We start from the raw sequence: 18848 nt of genomic DNA on the forward strand, positions 1-18848 counted from the left end.
GAAGTTCACCAATAAGGTTACCGGTTTAAACAAAGAGTTGCGATTTACGCACCCCAAAGTAAGTAGTACTAGCTAGTTCCGCGCATCTCTAATTGATTCAAATTTTCATCAATATATCATTACCATGCTTGCTTATCAGTTTGATTGAACTCCATTCTCGTAAAGTGTATGTACCAGAAAGAAGGCACTGTTTTATGTGCATACTACGTATGCGAGTTCATTCGCCACTCGACCTCTGAGCGGGTCTTCTGTGAGAAAAACAATTTCAAGTACGTAAATAATATTCACAATTGTGTTGAGTTTTGTTCATATATATATGCATGTATTGACCCCCTTCTTTAAATTAGATCTGCGAGATGCAGATCAACTCCTACCATATGATGGCATACGAGCAATTCAAGAGAAATTGGCGGGATTCTTTGTTGGCCACGTCATACCTAAAGACGGAGAATGCCATATGGATTTGTCATTGGATCTTAATTAGATGATGTTTTGAATTAATTGTAAATGATGTTATATTGTATATATGTAATAGCGTCGGATAGATATACGAAAACTTGTTGTTCGACCAAGAATGGAGAAAGAGAGGACACTTCTCTCTATTAGCTAGCTAACACAATATATGAAACCACTAAATTAACGCTCCACTCCCTCCCCCCCCCAATTAAAAAAACAAAACCCCCAGCTCCGGGCAGATGCTGACGCGTGGATGCCATGTTGTGCCGGTTGGTGTGACCAACCGGGATAAAAGAACCTCCTGCCCGGGCTACCCGCAGAGGCTACGTGGAGAACCTTCGGTCCCGCTTAGTAAGGAAACCGTAACCAAAGGTTATGGGCTTTAGTCTCGATCCTTTAGTCCCAGTTTCAGAACCGGGGCTAATGTGCCTCTGGAACGGGGACAAATGAGCCATTTTCTACTAGTGTAACTACCTGGCGAGAAGTTGTTGGCCGCATGGAGGGATGAAGAAGACAAAAGGAGGCTTTCATGTGTTCTCAAGTGCGTTTGAGGGATTAAGTTTGAAAGATTTAGTTTCTACTACATGAAGAAAATTTTAGTTCTCTAAAATATAGTTTTTTTTCTAAGATATGGTATGCGATTTGCTATTATATGATGGGAAATCTGCCAGATATGCATGGGACCATGATTCCTCTCCACCTCCTATCCAAGCTTCACCAGTCATTTACTCACTTGCAAGTGGCGCAACCACAGCGTTCGAGCCCAACTGGCGCTGGCAGCAGGCTGGGGTGCCCGTTGGCCATGCTACATGAACAAAACCAAATACTACATGTTCTTCACAAAAGTTGGTGTGCGACCGTGGAGAAAAATGATAAAGGAGGTGACATGTCCGGTCCTTATCAGAAACGGCACGGTGCATGCTACTATGCCACTGACGTTGAGCGGGGGGAAAGGAAAAGAAGAGAAGATGGCGACATCCATGGTGCGTTCTTTCTCACGGTGACTAAACGAGCTCAACAGGTTTACGTGCATATGTTACGTTGTACAATAGAGCCGAACTCGAGAAACAAGGACGAAACATGCAGTTCGCGCAGGACGTACGGCATTTACATCTACACGTACTTTACGCTTGCCACTGACGGCAGTTTCTCACTGGTTATGGCGCCGAGAGGGAGACAACAGACGAGTTCAGAAGATTTTTCAACGCGATATCCATGTTTGTGAACGCGATGATTCTGTTGTTTTGATGCATCCAGTGTGGACCTCGCACATATCGACGATGTGCACAGCTTGTACGCACGCTTTGCAGCTAGTGTCGGTAGTTTCTCGTTGATCACTGCGTACCACGCTGAGGGTGTGGGAATATCTATCTACTGAACCATTTCACACGTACGTTTGGGTTCAGAATTTTTTTTCAGCTTCCCGACTGGTTAAAGCATACCATGATCGACGAGAGTCGTGTTCCCGTACGATTGCCTAACTGATACTGGGAGACGACACGACCAGGTCACATACCTAGCATGGCACTTAAGTCAATGAGACGCACGCACGCACGGCTCCAATCGACCACGAGCTGCAAACCGATCTGTCATCCATCGTAAAAACCTAACCATTTTCCTCGCTGTCCATCAAGATGGATTTGATCAGACGACCGATCGGCGCACGCACTAGCTAGACGGCTGCATGCAGCTACCTACCAGTACCGAGCGGATGATCAACGAATCGTTCTGTCGAAACAGGTGAGCACCCACAACATTTAAGGCCGGACAGCTACATGCATGGCCACAATCGAGAACCAGACTTAGCACAGATGATTTGATCAGTCTACTGTTACCATATTCTTCCGGGGCACACACGGCAGATGGATGATTCCGTCGGGAAATGTTCGCGATGATGATGATCTTGTCAGGCTTATCCATGTCTCCTACCTAGCTTGTCCTCCATGCACCACCTTTCGTTCATCCACTCGTGGAAAGTTTGATCCCTTTTTCCTAGGGGGAACAAGCGTATCTCCGTCCCCTCAAATTCTCTACATATCATACTACATGTTTGACAAATTCCACCGCCGCAAGGTGTGTCGCAACAATGGCTGCCTGCTGCCGCCTCGTGCCGACACTTCGCCCGTCAACCCGCCGCTCGCCACGACGAAGAGCCGGTGAAAAATCTGTGTGCGATTTGACGGACAAGCTACAGGGGGTGTGAACTGTCAACTCCTCTAGATCATGTAACTGACAAGTGATGGCTGCGTAGCCGAGCGATCGATGCTTCGGCACTTGTCTTTCAGCGCCGATAAGCCATCTAGTTTTGTAGTACCTATTAGGCTACTCATATTGGGAGTAACTTAGCTACAGTAACATAACACATTTCAAGATAAATTTGCTTATGTGACATCTAATTAATGAGAAGAGAGGTGTTTAGAGCAAGTATTAGACTACCCACAATGACAAGTAACATAGAATAGTAACATGCATATGGTACTAGTCTAAGTTACTATCTTCATAGCGGATAGTAATACAAAGATAGTACATTGAGTCTTTCATTTATTAATTTACAGACTCATTTTGTTTCGGTATGTATTATGTTACTCATAGTATGAGTAACTAGCTATGTTATTCAATTTCTTTTTTCTCTCATTAATTAGCTACCATATTATATTTTTCGTTTAGGTATCATCTATGTTACTATCTATGTTATCATCACATAGTGCTTCCCAAGATAACTTGACTCTACAAGCCAATAAATGCACCCATATATGTTACTACTCCACTGTAAATGTTATAGTAACATAGACTAATGTCATAGCGCTTCCCAAGGGAGTACGCAACAAGGACTACTTTTATGTTACTCTTCACTATAAATGCTGTAACATAGACTAATGGCATATGTATGACACTGGTTTAAGTTACTCCGCACTATGAGTAGCCCTAGAGGAAGGGGGTCATTTAGGATGCGACACGGCAAATCACAAAGGTTCCCATGAACAAACTCAAAACTTCAAACTAGGTCGGCATCAGAGACGCAACCGGCATGCATGGTTTTCATGCACCTTCTTGCTGCGTACTACATCCGTTCCTAAATTTAAGTCTTTTTAAAGATTTTATTATAAACTACATATAAATGTATATAGACATACTTTAAAGTGTACATTCATTCATTCATTTTGTTTCATATGTAGTCTCTGATAGAATATCTAAAAAGACATATTTCGAAATGAAGGGAGTACTATATTGTGGGCTTTGCCGTGGTGTGGGGTTGGTAAATCATATTTTTTTTGCGGGATGGTAAATCATGCATATATTATAGTTTCCAAGTTTTTAAAGGTGGTTGCGACGTACTGTGTACACCCTCCGTTTTTATTTACTCTATATATTAGCTTTGTCTTAACTCAAACTTTATAAACTTTCACAATGGAAAAATATGGTATGAAAATATGTTAAATAGCGATTTCAATGGTATTGATTTTGTATTGTGGATATTACTAATTTTTGTATAAGCTTCGTCAAAGTGTTAAAATATGGACTCAAGATGCGAAGTAAATAAAAACAAAGGGAGTACTAATTAGCCTGTGGCGGCGCCATTATGGGTCACCAGCAAATTAATTTATCAAACAGTCGGTTGATACGAACTGTACTTGTGTACTAATTAGCTAGTAGCGCCATAACATATTCTAGGACTTCGGACGTACACCCTATCACAAATATTCTCTCTGCGTATATGAAAGCAGGACTTGTCAATTGTCACGGGTTAGGTTCGGAGAAAAGGGGATTGAATCTTTGGGAAATCAATCACTTAAATTTTAGCCGGTAAACTCACTCAGCAAATGATTCCCTCTCTAGATTGCATGCACTGTTATTGAATTAAAACCATGATCAGAAGCTAACAACCTTGCAATGAAAACAAATGTACAACAACTTCTGTCCATGGCAAAAATGTCAATATGTACCTAGCTAGAGCGTCTAGAGGCAGAAGAAAACAAATTAAAGCGATGACATAACAGGTGCACAGTATTCTTCAGTTTGCTGTCAAACTTCATATGACATCACAGGATCCAAATTACCTACCTTAATTAACCAATACTACACGAAAGAGTATAAAATACCTATTAGTTTGTTGTCAACAATCGCAAGAGATGCGCAGTCTAAAGAATCAGTACTAACTAGCCCCACCATGAAAAAGACAACAAAATTTAGGTGATCTAGCTAGGATGCCATCTTAATTAATCAGTTTAGCTACTATTCATGCATGGCTTGAGCATAGCACTCCTCCGGCCACAGTACAGAACGACTTAATCATGAGGGTTACTCATGCAAGACAAGTGCACATCACGCCATCTGTTGCGATGGCAACGCCGCAGAGCACTGCACATGCATGCACCAGCCCTCCATAATTTCCACATAAAAATTACTCCCTTCGTTCAAAATATAAGACCTTTTAGAGGCTGCACTATAAACTAAATAGGGATGTACATGGACATATTTTATAGTATAGATTCGCTCATTTTGTTCCGTATATAGTCTTGTAGTGAAATCTTTAAAAGGTCTTATATTTAGGTATGGAGGGAGTAGAACATATCTCCGTCAATATAAAAAATTAACGATCAAATATACTTGTTATAATGATTAACTTTTAATTTGATATGGCATGATGAAGAGTATGATTTCTGGAGTATTATATTGTTATATTTGTGTGTATGGTTAGTATAGCTCTGGCCTTGGTCTTTGGGCTTGCATAACTTCAAAGAGGAGCCATAGCCAGAGGCAGATGACATGATGAAAATATATTTGTGCTCTTGTTTCAGCAAGTTTTACTTTGTGGAGGCAAGTCAAGATCACGGCTCATGTAAAGTAACTGGCAGGATCTTTTTGGTCCACAATAGAGACATCCACTTGTGGAAGCTAATCGATTAGTAATTTGGTCTCTCTACGTGTTACACGGAATCTGCATATAATAATACACTAATAAGCCACCGTCGACGGTGCCTCGTGTTGTTAATTTATGTATTGGAACCGGTCGGTAAGAATATAGTAATACACTAATAAGCCACCGTCACATACCAACACAAAATGTACTAGCTAGTACTTAGGGGGTGTTTATTTTTAGAGACTATTTGGCGTAGGGACTAAAAAAGAAACAGGAGACTAAAAGTGGGTATTTGGGACTAAAGGAAGAAGTCCCTATGAGAGGGACTTTTTGGGACTTTTTTGGCTCTTTTCTTAACAATGCCCCTACTTTTAGCGTGTCATTTAATAACTTCTAGTATATTACTAGGGGTAACATGGTCTTTTTGCATGTCATTTAATGACCTCTAGTCCATGTTTAGTCCTTGGAAAGAAACAAGTAGGGACTAAAAAAGTCATAGGACTTTTTAAAGAAACAGGGCCTTAGTACAAAACCTAATAGAGTGGAGTACGAGTGACTACACCTACACCTACAGCAAGCTAGTACTTTAAATATGACAGATTGTTGGCTTGATTTAAAGCCCAGCTTTCTTGTAACCAACCTTAGGCTGGCCATAGTGGGGAGTAACATAGTAGTAACATCACACATTACAATGCAAATTTGCTTATGTGGCAGTGAGTTAATGAGGAGAGAGGTGCTTGTGGTAACTAGCTATGTTACAGTAACATCACACATACCAATACAAAATGAGTCTATATCCTAATTAATATGACATCCCACAAATGTTACTACCCACTATGAAGGTAGTAACATAGACCAGTAACATGTGCATGTTACTTGGCTAAGTTACTCCCCACTATGAGCAGCCTTATGACAGACTATGCCGGGGCTTTTGTTGAATAAAGCTCCCCATATTTCCCCTTCCAAAAAAACCTATAACATGACTTGTACGGAATAGAAAATAGCGAGATGTTGGACTCAACTCGGTGACATAAACGTTCAGTCTCCTTCGCATATTAGAGCATCTTTAATAAAAAAAATAGATGCAAAAAAACCTAACTTTTATCTCTCCGAAGGTCCAAAAATCTGTCTCCAACAGATTATGTAGATACAAAAGAAATTACGTACCCGCCTTTCGAAGATGTAAAATGCAACACCTCGTGTTGCAAATTTGCATCTTCATTCATTCGAGAAGTAAAAACGCAGCGCGAACCGTCCAACTGCTTTTCAGTTTGCTTCTGCGCGATCGCGTGCCCGCATGAATCCTGCCCGCCGTTGCCATGACCGACGCCGATGACCCCGACGCTTTCTCCTCCTCCTCCATCACCGGTGGTCTGACCCATATCACCGCCGCCGCCGCATCCATAACCAATCCGGCCTCCGCCTCCAAGCCGCTGTCACGTCCATAACCAATCCGGCCTCCGCCTCCAAGCCGCTGTCACGTCCATAACCAATCCGGCCTCCGCCTCCAAGCCGCTGCCGCCGCGGATTTGCCGCACCCCGGCCGGTCACCGTCGTGCTGAAGCCTCATACGAAGAAGTTGCGGGCCACCAAGGCACAAGGTGGAGGCATCAAGTGGCCAGCGTCGCGGGGGCACAACCCGACAACAAACCAAACTCGGACGACCAAAATTTCAAAGCCGGTTGCGGCTTTGGCGGGCGATTGGCGACCGCCGATGGCCTTGGCGTCCTCCTCCGGCCAAGGAGCCCCTCCTCCACCTCCACCGCCGCCACCACCGGTCATGGAGAAAGATGTTGCCACGACGACGGCAACCGCATCCAGCTTTTTCGACGACATGTTGCAAAGGTAAAAAAAACTTTTATGCTCTTGTTTGTTTCTTTACATCTTCAGTTTGCATCACTTATTGAAGATGTATTAAAGATGCTTTTTTAAAGATGTAAAATGTATTTTTTGGAGATGTAAATTTTTGTATCGCTGAACTTGCATTTTTATTGAAGATGCCCTTGGGCTACAAGTTAGTATATGTATATATTTTTAACACGGTACATATACAATCGTTTATATAAATGCACATACACTTTCCTCTATAAACGCACAGACGCATACCTTATCCCTATGAGCATCTTCAAGATACTAGACCGGTATATTATCTTGAGATTTACAAAGTCACTGTAGACATCTTGTCGTCGACGAAAACATATTCTTCCACTGAACGTGTATCACCAAAAATTCTAAAATAAATTTAAAAATAATGCGAGTATCATGACTTAAACTCTAGTCGATCGAAAATATCACTATTTTTCTAACCATATAATCATAGGTCGGTTCTTTATTATAATTTAATGCTGATAGTCGTGCAGGCATTGATTTCTTTACCATGGAGTATATAGAAAGTGTAAGCATGGGTCAGTAACTGACAAACTTGCACATCCGGAAGAGATATGGTTTGCTACACGAAACTCATCTGCTAGCGCGCGCTACCTGATGTCTTTTTGTTTGGTTTGAAAATGGCAGCACTAGTGCTCTAGCTGCAGGTAGCTAGCTAAACAGCTCTTAATAAAGTCTTGATGGGAAAACGAGAGGCTGCCAACCATGGGCCAGTCGACAACACCATACCTACAAGCATGCATCGCGCCAAATTTAAGGATCTGCATGTACGCACGCATGGATGGTAACGGATCGCTCCATATGGCCAAATCCGCCACACGCATGCATGCTTGGTGATCATCGATCACCCCAACTGCATGGTCAAATCCCTCGTTCTGAAAGTCATAAAATATCATTTCTTGGTCATAAAGTCATATAACACGAAATGGATAGCCACGCATGAACGTAAACGTATGGATGAACAATCCTATCCTTTTAAAACATCTCACTAATAGAAAACAGGGCATTAGTCTCGGTTCCAGAGGTCTTTACTCCCGGTTTTGCAACCGGGACAAAACGATCGGGAATAATGTCGATCGCATTTAGTCTCGGTAGGCTTACCACTTGACTAAAGAAGCTTCACGTGGCCGCCGTGGGACGCTTGGCAGGAGGACCTTTAGTCCCGGTTGGTAACACCGATCGGTACTAAAAGGCGGCCAGCTGCCATGCTTTGGGTTTTTTTTTGAAAGGAAGGTTTAGGGGTTTTCATATTGTGTTTTCCCTTTTATTTATGTATTTACCATTTTTATTTTATGCTTTTCATTCAATTTGACGCTAGCTACTACATATAGCAATGAAAGAGCCATTACACAACAGCGTTATGATCAATTCATAGAAAGAACTATCAGTATCATTTGAAAGTTGTTCAACTCAATAAACAATAGTAGAAAAGAGGGCTTTGGTCCACTTGATGAAATCCCATTAGTCCCGGTTCACTTACGAACCGGGACCCATGAGGGCATCGGTCCCGGTTCGTAAGGCCAGGGCGCCGACAGGGCCTCCTGGGCCATTGGTCCCGGTTCGTCTGACCCCTTTGGTCCTGGTTCCAGACAAGAACCGAGACCAATGTGCCTCGCTCCCGGACCACAACAATTGGTCCCGGTTTGTGGCTGGAACCGGGACCAAATGTTGTCCTTTAGTTCCGGTTCCAGCCACAAACCGGGACCAATAGTTGGCCTATATATACCACCCGCCTGCGAGCTGCATTGCTCTGTTTTTTGGCTGGCCGTGGAAGAGCTTTGTGGTGCTCTAGCTCACCTCCTATGCACATGAGTTGTTCGATGAAATGCCCAAGCCACACTTAAGCTTTCTCCTCTCGAAGCTCTTTGTCCATGCTCCATTTTCCTCTAGTTTTGTGTAGCTTTGGCGGCCCGTCCATGTCATGTCCTCGTCCTCACCGCCGTCGATCGCCCGCGCCCATCTCGACATCGGCACCACCATGGTTAGTCTCTTCTTCTTATCTTCTTTCTAAAAGAAAAAAGTTCTTACTTGTATGATTTAGATAGATACTTGTGTAATTTTCTTACTTCTATTATTGTTTGTTATTACATAGTGCGATGGTTTTGGTATCCGCCTCCGTCGTCCCTCGTCCCGTCTATGATTCGGATGTGGTATACATTATCTTTTATAACTATTTGTTTTATGTATTGTTTATGACAATTATGCCGACCAACGGACATAGATTTTTTAATCTAGGAGGTATGTGAACCGGAAATTCGAACCGACATACAAATTCTTGTCGAGAAGTTAAATTTGGTTGAAAAGAAAACAGTTACTTGAAGAAAAAATTGATTGCTAAACTCGTTGGTTGCAAATAAAAATAAAAGGGAAATACTCTTTCCTTACAACTTCAAGTGAGTGTTGTTGTCTTCTCCGTATACTCGGTTTCGCTTACTCGAAGTTAAGTAAATGTAATTGATGAGTTATATATGCGTGCGTAGTTACCACTTTATTCTGCTATCCATTAAGCTTGACGGGGCAAAAGTAACTGTCTTAGACTCGAGACGTAAAGATCTCGAGGATTATACGGACATGATTGCAATGCTCAAGAAGTAAGTTCATTCAATACCGGGACCATACCGACATGCAACTTTCGTTAATTTCCTGATATCAAGTAATCATTTTTTTTGCCTGGCAGGGTTTGGAACAATTTCACCTCAAGGTCTCCCGGTCTAAACAAAGAGTTGCAATTTACGCAACCCCCAAGTAAGTAGTACTAGCTAGTTCCGCACATCTCTAATTGATTTAAATTTTCATCAATATATCATTACCATGCTTGCTTATCAGTTTGATTGAACTCTATTCTCGTAAAGTGCTTGTACCAGGTAGCTGGGACTGAAAAATGTGCATACTACGTATGCGAGTTCATTCGCCTCTCGACCTCTGGGCGGGGCATCTGTGACAAACAATTTGAAGTACGTAAATAATATTCATAATTTTATTCTATATAGTACCATCAATTGTGTTGAGTTCTATTCATATATATGCATGTATTGACCCCCTTCTTTAAATTAGATCTGGAAGAAGCGGGATGAACCCCTATCAGATGATGACATACGAGCAATTCAAGAAGAATTGGCGGGATTGTTTCTTGACCACGTCATACCTAAAGACGAAGAATACCATGTGAGCTATTTTTGATTGGATCTTAGGTAGATGATGTTAGGCATTGTAAAAGATTTTAAGGATTGTAAATGGTTTCCTTCATTTTTTTATTAGCTAGCGTCATGTTCTCTCTATATGTATAGTAGCTAGCATCGACCAAGCATGGAGAAAGAGAGGACACTTCTCTCTATTAGATAGTTAACACAATATGAAACCACTAAATTAATCCTCCACCCCCCCAAACCCCCTCCCCCCTCCCATTCAAAAAAAACAAAAACCCCAGCTCCAGCCAAATGCTGACGCGTGGATGCCGTGTTGTCCCGGTTGGTGTGACCAACCGGGACTAAAGGCCCTCCTGCCCGGGCTTCCCGCAGCGGCCACATGGAGACCCTTCGGTCCCGGTTGGTAAGTGAACCGGGACTAAAGGTTTTGGGCTTTAGTCCCGGTTCCAGAACCGGGGCTAATGAGCCTCTCGAACCGGGACAAATGGGCATTTTTCCAAGAGTGAAACAAACATCAATGTATCGCATTCATCTTAACGTACGAATTAATTAACTAACAGTTCTCCAGCTCATATATTCATGACTTAGTTCTAAACATGGTCAACAAACAACCATCATCTGATAGTCATTGCGGTTGCTCTTCCTTATAGTGATTACCACAAGGGTGTCACCCTTAGTTCTCTTTCCCTTGATGAACTCCTGCTAGCCGGCCTTGTGGAATGATATGCGCCCGTTGTTTTCTGTCATGTATTGGAAGTTCATGACAGGCCCTCTTGATCCATGGATTACTCCAGCAGTGCCGACAGCGGGGATGTCCACTCTGAAAACATCTTCAAAGGTAACTTCTGAAGTCCCCATCATTAAGAGAAAATAGAGAGCACAAAATTTTATACATCTCACCTACTTGGTTATGACCAAAAAGAGATAAAAGAATATAAAACATCTCACCATACATTTTTTTATCATGTTTGTTTTTGTTAGACGGTGCAGAAAGGGTTTCCGCAAGAACGTCGAAGAGGATGGTAACATTTCTTTCACACTAGCTTTATCATCCCGAGTAAGCTTCTTCATCCTTTGAGAAAAATTGCAGAAAGGATAGGACCATCATCTTCATCTTCGATGTCCTCCTCTTCATCTTGGTTGTCGTTATTTTGATCTTGGATGTCCTCATCTTCATCTTGCCTATCGATGTCGTCTTGGTCATCTTGGCTGACGATGTCATCTTGGTCATCGTCATCATCATCGCTTTGGACATATAATGTCCTTAACCTATTCACCTCTCCTATTAAGGAAAAAGCTACGAGTTCTCCTCCTTTAAAATTGTCCACTGCAATATATTGCTCCCATCCAGCCCCACATATGATGGTTTTATTCTTTCCTTTGCGGAGATCCAATTCGAATTCGCGCTCCTCATCATCCTCAAAAGTACAACACGTTACCATATGAATTGTTGAAGTCCTCCCTTATGTTGCGTGGAACACACTATGCAACAGTTAATAATCAACAATAAAGTCAATAAAATAGTTAAACAAATGATCTGAATTTAATACAAATTCAAGTTAAAGACCGTTACCACTTATTTTTGAAATCCCTTTCTCAAAAATACCCCGAACTGCACTGCAGTTTCAAGACTGTCCATACATGAATTTTGGCACACCTTGCAGATCTTACTCCTCATGGCCCCTAATAAGCCCAAGCAGTTGTCAAACGTAAAAAATGCAATTAACACTTTTTATATTTCATCCCGAATGTAGAATAGTTTATAGATGTAAGTTATGATATATAATGTGAATCTTTAAAAACTCATAACATGACATGCCTTATTGCAACCAAAGAAACACACATTTATATAATGTGTATGTTATTTAACTTGAGCACTATTCATTTGAATCTTTTATCTGTTTTTGTATGTAAGAAATGATCATGTTTGTTGATGAGCTTTTCCCAAGTGCACGATAGTTTACCATCATCATATGAAAAATTGGTGAACATAAAAAATATAATGCCATACATATATACATGAACATATACATACATACATGAACATACATACATACATGAACATACATAGATATACATGAACATAAAGAAAATGCAGGGCAGGGGCAGCAGCGGCAGCATAGGGCAGGAGCGGTGACGGCTCACCGTTGGAGGAGGCGGCGGGGTCGATGGAGGTGGACGGCCGGCCGGCGGTGTTGGGGTTGGAGCCGGAGGAGTGGCGACGGTGGCGTCGGGGCCAGAGACGAGAGGAACTGGCGACAGCGGCGTCGGAGATGGGGGAGCTGTTGGAATTATGCCCTAGAGGCAATAATAAATATAGTTATTATTATAATTCTTGTATCAAGATAATCGTTTATTATCCATGCTGTAAATGTATTGAATGAAGACTTATATACATGTGTGGATACATAGACAAAACACTGTCCCTAGCATGCCTCTAGTTGGCTAGCCGTTGACCAAAGATAGTCAGGGGTGTTCTGATTAAGTACAAGGTGTTGTTGCTTGATAACTGGATCACGTCATTAGAAGAATCACGTGATGGACTAGACCCAAACTAATAGACGTAGCACGTTGATCGTCTCATTTTGTTGCTACTGTTTTCTGCGTGTCAAGTATTTGTTCCTATGACCATGAGTTCATATAACTCATTGACACCGGAGGAATGCTTTGTGTGTATCAAATGTCGCAACGTAAATGGGTGACTATAAAGATGCTCTACAGGTATCTCCGAAGGTGTTCGTTGAGTTAGTATGGATCGAGACTGGGATATGTCACTCCGCGTGACGGAGAGGTATCTCGGGGCCCACTCGGTAATACAACATCACACAAAAGCCTTGCAAGCAATGTGACATAGTGTAAGTTGCGGGATCTTGTATTACGGAACGAGTAAAGAGACTTGCCGGTTAACGAGATTGAAATAGGTATGCGGATACTGACGATCGAATCTCGGGCAAGTAACATGCCGAAGGAGAAAGGGAATGACATACGGGATTATATGAATCCTTGGCACTGAGGTTCAAACGATAAGATCTTCGTAGAATATGTGGGATCCAATATGGGCATCCAGGTCCCGCTATTGGATATTGACCGAGGAGTCACTCGGGTCATGTCTACATAGTTCTCGAACCCGCAGGGTCTGCACACTTAAGGTTGGACGTTGTTTTATGCGTATTTGAGTTATATGGTTGGTTACCGAATGTTGTTCGGAGTCCCGGATGAGATCACGGACGTCACGAGGGTTTCCGAAATGGTCCGAAAACGAAGATTGATATATAGGATGACCTCATTTTATTACCGAAAGGTTTTCGGAGTTACCGGGAATGTACCGGGAATGACGAATGGGTTCCGGGTGTTCACCGGGGGGGGTAACCCACCCCGGGGAAGCCCATAGGCCTTGGGGGTGGCGCACCAGCCCTTGGTGGGCTGGTGGGACAGCCCAAGAGGGCCCTATGCGCCAAGGATAGAAAATCAAAGAGAAAGAAAAGAAGGAGGTGGGAAAGGAGAGAAGGACTCCACTTTCCAATCCTAGTTGGACTAGGATTGGAGGACGACTCCTCCTCCCTTGGTGGCGCAGCCCTTGGGGCTCCTCGATCCTCAAGGCAAGCCTCCCCTCCCTCCTCCTATATATATGGAGCAATTAGGGCTGATTTGAGACAACTTTTCACAGGCAGCCCGACCCCATACCTCCACGGTTTTACCTCTAGATCGCGTTTCTCCGGAGCTCGGGCGGAGCCCTACCGAGATCAGATCATCACCAACCTCCGGAGAGCCGTCACGCTGCTGGAGAACTCATCTACCTCTCCGTCTCTCTTGCTGGATCAAGAAGGCCGAGATCATCATCGAGCTGTACGTGTGCTGAACGCGGAGGTGCGGTCCGTTCGGCACTAGATCGTGGGACGGATCGCGGGACGGTTCGTGGGACGGTTCGCGGGGCGGATCGAGGGACGTGAGGATGTTCCACTACATCAACCGCGTTCACTAACGCTTCTGCTGTGCGATCTACAAGGGTACGTAGATCGGAAATCCCCTCTCGTAGATGAACATCACCATGATAGGTCTTCGTGCGCGTAGGAAAATTTTTGTTTCCCATGCGACGTTCCCCCTCAGTGGCATCATGAGCTAGGTTCATGCGTAGATGTCTTCTCGAGTAGAACACAAAAGTTTTTGTGGGCGGTGATGTGCGTTTTGCTGCCCTCCTTAGTCTTTTCTTGATTCCGCGGTATTGTTGGATTGAAGCGGCTTGGACCGACATTACTCGTACGCTTACGAGAGACTGGTTTCATCGCTACGAGTAACCCCCTTGCTCAAAGATGACTGGCAAGTGTCGGTTTCTCCAACTTTAGTTGAATCGGATTTGACCGAGGAGGTCCTTGTATAAGGTTAAATAGCAATTCATATATCTCCGTTGTGGTGTTTGCGTAAGTAAGATGCGATCCTACTAGATACCCATGGTTACCACGTAAAACATGCAACAACAAAATTAGAGGACGTCTAACTTGTTTTTGCAGGGTATGCTTGTGATGTGATATGGCCAACGATGTGATGTGATATATTGGATGTATGAAATGATCATGTTGTAATAGATAATATCGACTTGCACGTCGATGGTACGGTAACCGGCAGGAGCCATAGGGTTGTCTTTAAACTAACGTTTGTGCTTGCAGATGCGTTTACTATTTTGCTAGGATGTAGCTTTAGTAGTAATAGCATGAGTAGCACGACAACCCCAATGGCGACACGTTGATGGAGATCATGGTGTGGCGCCGGTGACAAGAAGATCGTGCCGGTGCTTTGGTGATGGAGATCAAGGAGCACGTGATGATAGCCATATCATGTCACTTATGAATTGCATGTGATGTTAATCCTTTTATGCACCTTATTTTGCTTAGAACGACGGTAGCATTATGAGGTGATCTCTCACTAAAATTTCAAGGCGAAATTGTGTTCTCCCCGACTGTGCACCGTTGCTACAGTTCGTCGTTTCGAGACACCACGTGATGATCGGGTGTGATAGACTCAACGTTCACATACAACGGGTGCAAAACAGTTGCACACGCGGAACACTCGGGTTAAGCTTGATGAGCCTAGCATGTGCAGACATGGCCTCGGAACACATGAGATCGAAATGTCGATCATGAATCATATAGTTGATATGATTAGCATAGGATGCTTACCACTGAAATTATACTCAACTCACGTGATGATCGGACTTGAGCTACTGTAAGTGGGTCATGAACCACTCAAATGACAAGAGAGATGTACTTTTTGAGTGGGAGTTTAGCAAGTAATTTGATTAAGTTAAACTCTAATTATCTTGAACATAGTCTAAGTCCACTTTGAATATATTTGTGTTGTAGATCATGGCTCACGCGACAGTCACCCTGAATTTTAATACGTTCCTAGAGAAAGCTAAGTTGAAAGATGATGGAAGCAACTTTGTAGACTGGGCTGGTAATCTTAAGTTGATCCTACAAGCTGGGAAGAAGGATTATGTCCTTAATGCTGCGCTAGGAGATGAACCACCCGCTACGGCTGACCAGGATGCTAAGAACGCTTGGTTAACACGTAAGGAGGACTACTCAGTAGTTCAATGTGCAGTCTTGTATGGCTTAGAACCAGGACTTCAACGTCGCTTTGAGCGTCATGGAGCATATGAGATGTTCTAGGAGTTGAAGTTTATCTTTCAGAAGAACGCCCGGATCGAGAGGTATGAGACCTCCGATAAATTCTATGCTTGCAAGATGGAGGAGAATTCGTCTGTCAGAGAACATGTGCTCAAAATGTCTGGGTACTCAAACCGTCTAGCTGAGCTGGGGATTGAACTCCCGCAAGAGGCTATCACTGACAGAATTCTTCAATCACTTCCGCCAAGCTATAAGGGCTTTGTGTTGAACTACAACATGCAAGGGATGAACAAGTCACCCGACGAGTTGTTTGCGATGCTGAAAGTCGCAGAGTCTGAACTCCGTAAAGAGCATCAAGTGTTGATGGTGAATAAGACCACTAGTTTCAAGAGAAACGGCAAAGGCAAGAAGGGCAATTCAAAGAAGAGCGGAAAGCCTCTTGCCAATCCGACGAAGAAACCCAAAGCTGGACCTAAGCCTGAAACAGAGTGCTACTATTGCAAGGGTATGGGTCACTGGAAGCGCAACTGCCCCAAGTATCTCGCTGATAAGAAGGCGGCCAAAGAAACATCAGGTATATTTGATATACATGTTATTGATGTGTACTTAACCGGCTATCGTAGTAGTGCCTGGGTATTCGATACCGGTTCTGTTGCTCATATTTGCAAACTCGAAAGAGGAACTACGGAATAGGCGAAGGCTCGCGAAAGATGAAGTGACGATGCGCGTAGGAAATGGTTCCAAGGTTGATGCAATCGCCGTCGGCACAATTTCACTTCAGTTACCATCGGGATTAGTTATGAACTTGAATAATTGTTATTTAGTGCCTGCGTTGAGCATGAATATTATATCTGGATCTTGTTTATTGCGAGACGGTTACTCTTTTAAGTCAGAGAATAATGGTTGTTCTATTTCTATGAGTAACATCTTTTATGGTCATGCACCCAATGTGAGAGGATTGTTCATATTGAATCTTGATAGTGATACACATATACATAACATTGAGACCAAAAGAGTTAGAGTTAAACAATGATAGTGCCATGTTTTTGTGGCACTGCCGCTTAGGTCATATTGGTGTAAAGTGCATGAAGAAACTCCATACCGATGGACTTTTGGAGTCACTTGACTTTGATTCACTTGACACGTGGGAACCATGCCTCATGGGCAAGATGACTAAAACTCCGTTCTCCGGAACAATGGAGCGTGCCAGTGACTTATTGGAAATCATGCATACCGATGTGTGCGGTCCGATGAGCGTGGAGGCACGCGGCGGATATCGTTATTTTCTCACCTTCACTGACGATTTGAGTAGATATGGTTATGTCTACTTAATGAAGCACAAGTCTGAAACATTTGAAAAGTTCAAGCAGTTTCAGAGTGAAGTTGAAAATCATCGTAACAAGAAGATCAAGTTCCTACGGTCTGATCGTGGGGGTGAATATCTGAGTTTCGAGTTTGGTGCTCACTTAAGACAATGTGGAATTGTTTCACAGTTGACACCGCTTGGAACACCACAGCGTAATGGTGTGTCCGAACGTCGTAATCGTACTTTATTAGAGATGGTGCAATCTACGATGTCTCTTACCGATTTGCCGTTATCGTTTTGGGGTTATGCATTAGACATAGCTGCATTCACTTTAAATAGGGCACCATCAAAATCCGTTGAGACGACACCATACGAACTGTGGTATGGCAAAAGGCCAAAGTTGTCGTTTCTTAAAGTTTGGGGATGTGATGCTTATGTCAAAAAGCTTCAGCCTGAAAAGCTGGAACCCAAAGCGGAAAAGTGCATCTTCATAGGTTATCCAAAAGAGACAGTTGGGTACACCTTCTATCTCAAATCTGAGGGCAAAGTGTTTGTTGCTAAAAATGGAGCTTTTCTCGAGAAGGAGTTTCTCTCGAGTGAATTGAGTGGGAGGAAGATAGAACTTGATGAGGTTGTCGAACCTCTCATCCCTCTGGATGGTGGCGCAGGGCAAGGGAAACCCCTGTCGTTGCGACGTTGGTTGAGGAGGAAGTTAATGATGATAATCATGAAACTCCGGTTCAAGTTCCTATCGAACCACGCAGGTCGACGAGACCACGTGCTGCTCCAGAGTGGTACGGTAATCCCGTTTTGTCAATCATGTTGTTAGACAACAATGAACCTGCAAATTATGAAGAAGCAATGGTGGGCCTAGATTCCAACAAATGGCTGGAGGCCATGAAGTCCGAGATAGGATCCATGTATGAAAACAAAGTGTGGACTTTGGAAGTACTGCCTGAGGGCCGCAAGGCTATTCAGAACAAATGGATCTTTAAGAAGAAGACGGACGCTGACGGCAATGTGACCGTTTATAAAGCTCGACTTGTGGCAAAAGGTTTTTCACAAGTTCAAGGAGTTGACTACGATGAGACATTCTCACCCGTAGCGATGCTTAAGTCCGTCAGAATCATGTTAGCAATAGATGTATTTTTTGATTATGAAATCTGGCAAATGGATGTCAAAACAGCGTTCCTTAACGGTTTCCTTAAGGAAGAGTTGTATATGATGCAACCCGAAGGTTTTGTTGATCCTAAGAATGCTAACAAGGTGTGCAAGCTCCAGCGATCCATTTATGGACTAGTGCAAGCATCTCGGAGTTGGAACAAACGCTTTGATGAGGTGATCAAAGCATTTGGGTTTATACAAGTAGTTGGAGAATCTTGTATTTACAAGAAAGTGAGTGGGAGCTCTGTGGCATTTCTAATATTGTATGTAGATGACATATTGCTGATTGGAAACAATGTAGAGTTTTTGGAGAGCATAAAGGATTACTTGAATAAAAGTTTCTCTATGAAGGACCTAGGAGAAGCTGCTTACATTCTAGGCATTAATATCTACAGGGATAGATC

This window comes from Hordeum vulgare, chromosome 1H, assembly GCF_904849725.1.
Source record: "Hordeum vulgare subsp. vulgare chromosome 1H, MorexV3_pseudomolecules_assembly, whole genome shotgun sequence".
Taxonomy (NCBI): Eukaryota; Viridiplantae; Streptophyta; class Magnoliopsida; order Poales; family Poaceae; genus Hordeum; species Hordeum vulgare.